The sequence below is a fragment of the Triticum aestivum genome, chromosome 2D, assembly GCF_018294505.1.
Source record: "Triticum aestivum cultivar Chinese Spring chromosome 2D, IWGSC CS RefSeq v2.1, whole genome shotgun sequence".
Taxonomy (NCBI): Eukaryota; Viridiplantae; Streptophyta; class Magnoliopsida; order Poales; family Poaceae; genus Triticum; species Triticum aestivum.
In genome coordinates, this window is record NC_057799.1 from 112,286,733 (window position 1) to 112,295,678 (window position 8,946).

Here is an 8,946-nt window from a genome sequence, read left to right on the forward strand (position 1 = left end):
CTAAACCGTTCAACATTACGCACTGAACTATCATGTAGTCATCAAAACGTGTATGTCATATATTCGCAACATCCACAAACGACGCTCGAGGTTCAGCACACCGAGCGGTGCATTAAGGACATAAGCCTTCTGTGCAGCAATGAGGACAATCCTTAGTTTACAGACCCAGTCCGCATAATTGCTACTATCAACTTTCAACTAAATTTTCTCTTGGAACATATCTTAAACAGTAGAACTAAAGCGTAAGCTACGACATAATTTGCAAAGACCTTTTGACTATGTTCATGATAATTAAGTTCATCTAATTATTTAATGAACTCCCACTCAGATAGACATCCCTCTAGTCATCTAAGTGATACATGATCCGAATCAACTAGGTCGTGTCCGATCATCACGTGAGACGGACTAGTCATCATCGGTGAACATCTCCATGTTGATCGTATCTACTATACAACTCATGTTCGACCTTTCGGTCTCTTGTGTTCCGAGGCCATGTTTGTACATGCTAGGCTCGTCAAGTCAACCTAAGTGTTTCGCATGTGTAAATCTGGCTTACACCCATTGTATGCGAACGTTAGAATCTATCACACCCGATCATCACGTGGTGCTTCGAAACAACGAACCTTCGCAACGGTGCACAGTTAGGGGGAACACGTCTCTTGAAATTTTAGTGAGGGATCATCTTATTTATGCTACCATCGTTCTAGGCAAATAAGATGTAAACATGACAAACATCACATGCAAATCATAAACTGACATGATATGGCCAATATCATCTTGCGCCTTTTGATCTCCATCTTCGAGGCGCGGCATGATCACCTTCGTCACCGGCATGACACCATGATCTCCATCATCGTGTCTTCATGAAGTTGTCTCGCCAACTATTACTTCTACTACTATGGCTAACGGTTAGCAATAAAGTAAAGTAATTACATGGCGTTTTTCATTGACACGCAGGTCATACAATAAATTAAGACAACTCCTATGGCTCCTGCCGGTTGTCATACTCATCGACATGCAAGTCGTGATTCCTATTACAAGAACATGATCAATCTCATACATCACATATATATAATTCATCACATCCTTTTGGCCATATCACATCACATAGCATACCCTGCAAAAACAAGTTAGACGTCTTCTAATTGTTGTTGCATGTTTTACGTGGCTGCTATGGGTTTCTAGCAAGAACGTTTCATACCTACGCAAAAGCCACAGCGGTGATATGCCAATTGCTATTTACCCTTCATAAGGACCCTCTTCATCGAATCCGATCCGACTAAAGTGCGAGAGACAGACACCCGCTAGCCACCTTATGCATCAAGTGCATGTCAGTCGGTGGAACCTGTCTCATGTAAGTGTACGTGTAAGGTCGGTCCGGGCCGCCTCATCCCACAATGCCGCCGAATCAAGATAAGACTAGTAACAACAAGCAAATTGAACAAATCATCGCCCACAACTACTTTGTGTTCTACTCGTGCATATAATCTACGCATAGACCTGGCTCATGATGCCACTTCTGGGGAACGTAGCAATAATTCAAAATTTTCCTACGTGTCACCAAGATCAATCTAGGAGATGCTAGCAACGAGAGAGAGGGAGTGCATCTTCATACCCTTGAAGATCGCTAAGCGGAAGCGTTACAAGAACGTGGTTGATGGAGTCGTACTCGCAGCGATTCAAATCGCGGAAGATCCGATCTAGCGCTGAACGGACGGCGCCTCCGCGTTCAACACACGTACAGCCCGGGGACGTCTCCTCCTTCTTGATCCAGCAAGGGGAGAGGAGAAGTTGAGGGAGAACTCCAGCAGCACGACGGCGTGGTGGCAATGGAGCTCGTGGTTCTCCGGCAGAGCTTTGCTAAGCACTACGGAGGAGGAGGAGGTGTATGAGGAGGGAGGGCTGCGCCAGGGAAGAGGTGCGGATGCCCTCCCACCCCTCCACTATATATAGGGGCAAGGGGAGAGGGGGAGGCGCCCTAGGGTTGACTGGCCCCCCAAGCCAAGCAGGTGGAAGCTTGCCTCCCAAGCCAGGTGGAGGCGCCCCACCTCCCCAAGTAACATGTGAAGGGTGTGGGGGGCGCACCACCCCTTAGTGGGCTGGTTTGCCCCTTCCCCTTTGGCCCATGAGGCCCTCTAACACTTGCCGGGGCTCCCGAAACACCTTTCGGTCATGCTGGCCATAGCCTGGTACCCCCGGAACACTTCCGGACTCCAATACCCTTCGTCCAATATATCGATCTTCACCGCCGGACCATTCCGGAACTCCTCGTGATGTCCGGGATCTCATCCGGGACTCCGAACAACCTTCGATAACCACATACTATTTCCCATAACAACTCTAGCGTCACCGATAGACCCTACGGGTTCGGGAATCATGCAGACATGACCGAGACACCTCTCCGGCCAATAACCAATAGCGGGATCTGGATACCCATATTGGCTCCCACATGTTCCATGATGATCTCATCGGATGAACCACGATGTCGGGGATTCAATCAATCCCGTATTCAATTCCCTTTGTCAATCGGTATGTTACTTGCCCGAGATTCGATCGTCGGTATCCCAATACCTCGTTCAATCTCGTTACCGGCAAGTCACTTTACTCGTTCCGTAATGCATGATCCCGTGACTAACTACTTAGTCACATTGAGCTCATTATGATGATGCATTACCGAGTGGGCCCAGAGATACCTCTCCGTCATACGGAGTGACAAATCCCAGTCTCGATTTGTGCCAACCCAACAGACACTTTCGGAGATACCTGTAGTGCACCTTTATAGCCACCCAGTTACGTTGTGACGTTTGGTACACCCAAAGCATTCCTACGGTATCCGGGAGTTGCACAATCTCATGGTCTAAGGAAATGATACTTGACATTAGAAAAGCTCTTAGCAAACGAACTACACGATCTTGTGCTATGCTTAGGATTGGGTCTTGTCCATCACATCATTCTCCTAATGATGTGATCCCGTTATCAATGACATCCAATGTCCATGGTCAGGAAACCATAACCATCTATTGATCAACGAGCTAGTCAACTAGAGGCTTACTAGGGACATGTTGTGGTCTATGTATTCACACATGTATTACGGTTTCCAGTTAATAAAATTATAGCATGAACAATAGACAATTATCATGAACAAGGAAATACAATAATAACCATTTTATCATTGCCTCTAGGGCATATTTCCAACAGCCTCCTACCTATTTAGACTATAATGCTATGGTTTACCACCAGTTTGTCGAGAGGAATGAATCACCCCTCCGATATCGCTTAATCTTTGACAGACGTCATGTTGTCCATATTACTCTCCCTGCTCCTGCCTTCTTTGATTATTAGGCAAAAGGAAGATATGTTTTTACCAGAGAGGAGGCAGATGAGTACGAGAGGAGGGTGGAGGTAGCTCGCCGCCATGCTGCAGCTCAGGAGGCAATAACTGCCGCAGCTCAGTACGACCCCGGCTACAACTACGGATATCCGCCAGGCCATCCTTGGCAATAAACCAACTTAGGCCAAAAGCCTAAGCTTGGGGGAGTACGTATTTCTCACCGACATTACATTTATGTTCACACACTCATTGCTAGATGCCGGTGCTCATACTCTTTCACTGTAATATCCATGCTAGTTTATTTTCTTTTTCCTGCTTTCTTCTTGTGTGTTTAATAAACTTTAAGAAAAACAAAAAAAATTAGTGTAACTTTTAGTTAGTTTACTTTTCTTGCTGTAGTAGTAATAATTAAAAAGAAAACCCAAAAAGATTTCTTGTTCTTCTTTTGCTTGTTGGGAGCTTTCCTGTGTAAATAGTTTTATTTCTTTTCTTTTCTTTGGGGGTCGTAGGAGAAGACCATGATTAAAATGTTGAAGTGGCTCTTATATGCATTATTGTTGATTTAACCAAGAGCCCAAATTGCCTTGTCTTCTCCTGTTTATTGAATGCTCGCAGATTCCAGCTTAGTCCAATGCACGTGCACTTTTATTATTATTCACATCGTTCGGTCGTGCAAGTGAAAGGCAATTATGACGATATATGATGGACTGACTGAGATGAGAGAAGCTGGTATGAACTCGACCTCTCTTATTCTTGTAAATTGATGAGTTCATCATTCCTGATTCAGCCTATTATGACTAAACATGTTTGCAATGACAGTTAGAGATCATAGTTGCTTATGCCATGCTTGATTAGCTATGATTTATAATGGTTTACCTTGTGTGCCAACATGCTATTAAAATGGTTGTGATGCGGTATAGTGGGGTGGTATCCTCCTTTGAATGATTTAAGTGACTCGACTTGGCACATGTTCACACATGTAGTTGAAACAAATCAACATAGCCTTCACGATATTTATGTTCATGGTGGATTATATCCTACTCATGCTTGCACTCAATGTTTATTAATTTTAATGCATGTTCATGACTGTTGTCGCTCTCTAGTTGGTCGCTTCCCAGTCTTTTGCTAGCCTTCACTTGTACTAAGCGGGAATACTGCTTGTGCATCCAATCCCTTAAACCCCAAAGTTATTCCATATGAGTCCACTATACCTTCCTATATGCGGTATCTACCTGCCGTTCCAAGTAAATTTGTATGTGCCAAACTCTAAACCTTCAAATAAACATCCCGTTTTGTATGCTCGAATAGCTCATGTATCAACTAGGGTTGTCCATATCTTCCATGCTAGGTGGGTTATTCTCAAGAGGAGTGGACTCCGCTCCTCATTCATGAGAAAATGGCTGGTCACCGGGATGCCTAGTCCCATGCTTTATGCAAACTAAATCAAAATAATTGCAAACAAAACTCCCCCTGGGACTGTTGCTAGTTGGAGACACTCGTTGTTTCGAGCAAGTCATGGATTGATGCTTGTTGGTGGAGGGGGAGTATAAAATTTACCATTCTGTTTGGGAACTGCCTATAATGTGTGTAGCATGGAAGATATCGCCATCTCTTGGTTGTTATGTTGACAATGAAAGTATGCCGCTCAAAATATTATTTGTCTATATTTCAAAACCGAGCTCTGGCACCTCTACAAATCCCTGCTTCCCTCTGCGAAGGGCCTATCTATTTACTTTTATGTTGAGTCATCACCCTCTTATTAAAAAGCACTAGCTGGAGAGCGCAGCTGTCATTTGCATTCATTACTATTAATTTATATTGGGTATGACTATGACTGGATCTCTTTTACCATGAATTACAATGTCTAGTCAGTCCTTGATCTTTAAAGGTGCTCTGCATTTATGTTTTGCGGTCTCAGAAAGGGCTAGCGAGATACCATCCTGTTATATCATATTATGATTGTTTTGAAAAAGTGTTGTCATCCGAGATTTATTATTATCGCTCGCTAGTTGATTATGCCATTGATATGAGTAAACATGAGACCTGAGAGTTATTGTGAATGTGGTTAGTCATAATCTTTGCTGAAAACTTGAATGTTGGCTTTACATATTTACAACAACAAGAGCAAACAGAGTTTGTAAAAGTTTTTCTTTATCACTTTCAGTTTATCAACTGAATTGCTTGAGGACAAGCAAAGGTTTAAACTTGGGGGAGTTAATACGTCTCTGTCGTATCTACTTTTCCAAACACTTTTGCCCTTGTTTTGGACTCTAACTTGCATGATTTGAATGGAACTAACCCGGACTGACGTTGTTTTCGGCAGACTTTCCATCGTGTTATTTATGTGCAGAAACAAAAGTTCTCGGAATGACCTGAAACTCCACGGAACGTCTATTTGGAAATAATAAAAAATCCTTGCAAAAGATGAAGACCAGGGGGCCCACACCGTGTCCACGAGGGTGGAGGGCGCGCCCCCCTACCTCGCGGGCCCCCTGGAGCTCCTCCGACCTCAACTCCACCTCTATATATTTGCTTTCGGGGAGAAAAAAAATCGGAGAGAAGAATTCATCGCGTTTTACGATACGGAGCCGCCACCAAGCCCTAAAACCCCTCGGGAGGGCTGATCTGGAGTCCGTTCGGGGCTCCGGAGAGGGGGGTTCGTCGCCATCGTCATCATCAACCATCCTCCATCACCTATTTCATGATGCTCACCGTCGTGCGTGAGTAATCCCATCGTAGGCTTGCTGGACGGTGATGGGTTGGATGAGATCTATCATGTAATCGAGTTAGTTTTGTTAGGGTTTGATCCCTAGTATCCACTATGTTCTGAGATTGATGTTGCTATGACTTTGCTATGCTTAATGCTTGTCACTAGGGCCCGAGTGCCATGATTTCAGATCTGAACCTATTATCTTTTCATGAATATATGTGAGTTCTTGATCCTATCTTGCAAGTCTATAGTCACCTACTATGTGTTATGATCCGGCAACCCCGAAGTGACAATAATCGGGACCACTCCCGGTGATGACCATAGTTTGAGGAGTTCATGTATTCACTATGTGCTAATGCTTTGTTCCGGTACTCTATTAAAAGGAGGCCTTAATATCCCTTAGTTTCCATTAGGACCCCGCTGCCACGGGAGGGTAGGACAAAAGATGTCATGCAAGTTCTTTTCCATAAGCACGTATGACTATATTCGGAATACATGCCTACATTACATTGATGAATTGGAGCTAGTTCTGTGTCACCCTATGTTATGATTGTTACATGATGAACCGCATCCGGCATAGTTCTCCATCACCGATCCAATGCCTACGAGCTTTCCACATATTGTTCTTCGCTTATTTACTTTTCCGTTGCTACTGTTACAATCACTACAAAACACCAAAAATATTACTTTTGCTACTGTTATCTTTGTTACCGTTACCACTACTATCATACTACTTTGCTACTAAATACTTTGCTGCAGATACTAAGTTATCCAGGTGTGGTTGAATTGACAACTCAACTGCTAATACTTGAGAATATTCTTCGGCTCCCCTTGTGTCGAATCAATAAATTTGGGTTGAATACTCTACCCTCAAAAACTGTTGCGATCCCCTATACTTGTGGGTTATCACGCCACGGGCGTCGATCCGTCATGACGACGTTTGTGATAACATCTCCATAGCATCGTCCGACCCGCGGACCCTCCGCGACCAGCGCCAAGTTCTTCAGGAATGAGCTCACGAAGACACTCGGACCACCATCGAGCGCCGATGCGAAACACGCCACCAGTCGGACAAGCGGGCGGGACCCGCTATGGACCACCCAGCACCGGGGGGCTCCGGCGTCCTACCTTACGAGGTGGGCTGCCCGGCCTTTACCCGCGAGCTGCGGCAGTTCCAGTGGCCGTCCCACCGCACGTTCAAACCTGACATCAGTGAGAAGTACACTGGCAAGACCCATCCGTCCGAGTTCCTCAGCATCTACTCCATCACGATGCAGGCTGCCGGAGGTCCCGACGACAAGGTGCTTGCCAATTATTTCCTGCTGGCATTGAAGCCCAATGTTATGTCTTGGTTGATGCACTTGCCGGCGGATTCCATTTCTTCTTGGTCGGATCTATGCCATGAGTTCGTTGGCGCCTTCATAGGAGGCCACCAAGCTCATGGCCAGGCCAGTGATCTGCATATCATTCCCAGAAGGAAGGAGAAACCCTGCGCAAATACATCCAGAGATTCAGCCGGGTGCAGTACAATATCCCCGACGTTCATCCCGCCGCTGTGATCAGCACGTTCCATCAGAACATGCGCAACCGCAAGATGCGCGAAGAGCTGGCGATGACCAAGGTTAAGGATGTGGACGAGCTCTACGTTCTGGCCGACAAATGCGCCCGAGCTGAAGAGGGAAGGAAGTACCCCGGCGAAGACGCCGGTGCGGAAACCGACTCTACGGATGGAGACGCCGCCGCCCCGACGAAGAAGGACCGGCGTCGCAACAGGAAACGCAAAGGCAAGGCCGTGCTTGCCGTTGAAGGATCTGATGACACCGGCGCTGCCAAGAAGGTCAAGGCAGATGACCCCGGCAAGGAGATTGCCGGGTGCACCGCTTGCCGGGCCTTGGCGGCTACCGACAAGCCAGGAAGCTCCGGCAAGCAATACTGCAAGATCCACCGCACCAAGGGCCACGATCTCTAGAACTGCCGACAAGTCAAGCTGCTTGCTGAGAAGCAAAAAACTGAGTACGAGAGGCGGGACAAGGAGAAGGACCAGGATGGTGCCGAGGGATCCGGCAAGAAGCATGGCGGCCAAGGAGGCCGCCGCGGCAAGGACAACCAGCAAGAGAGGCCCACCCGGGGCCCTGACAAGAAACAAGAAGACGATGATCACGACGAGGACGACGAGTCCGGTGAGCAAGAGTTCCAGAAGGCTACAGAGGCCATGTGCGTCGATGGCGGCGCCTCGCTGCATACTTCTCACCGCCAGCTCAAGCAGTGGGCGTGTGAGATTACAGCAGCGGAGCCATCGTTCGACGCTGAGAAGCCGCTGAAGTGGTCCAGCACGCCCCTCATCTTTGACGCCGAGGACCACCCTGACCGCACAACCGCGGTCGGGTGTTTGCCATTATTGGTCTCACCAACGATACGCAACCTCAGGGTGAACAAGATGTTGGTTGACGGCGGGGCCGGCCTGAACTTGATCTCGCCTGTCGTGATCAAAAGACTACAAATTCCTGATGGAGACCTCGAGGAAACGGGCATGTTTCAAGGGGTCAATTCGGGGAGGAGCCAGCCGAAGGGGAAGGTCACGCTGCCCGTGACATTTGGAGGGGAGTTGAACTACACGACGGAGAGGATCATCTTCGACGTGGCCGAGATCCCCTTGCCCTACAACGGGATCCTCGGCCGCCCGGCACTAGCCAAGTTCATGGCAGCATCACACTACGCCTACAACATGCTAAAGATGCCCGGGCCGTTGACCATCATCTCCGTCCCCTCCGACAAGAAGGACGCACTGATCTGCGCCGACCAACTCTACCGGGAGGTAGTTGCGGCAGCTGCCGTCAAGGCACCTGCTCCTGCCGCTGAAGGCCCGGAGGGGAAGAAGAAGCCCGGCAAGACCTCTCGCACCCAC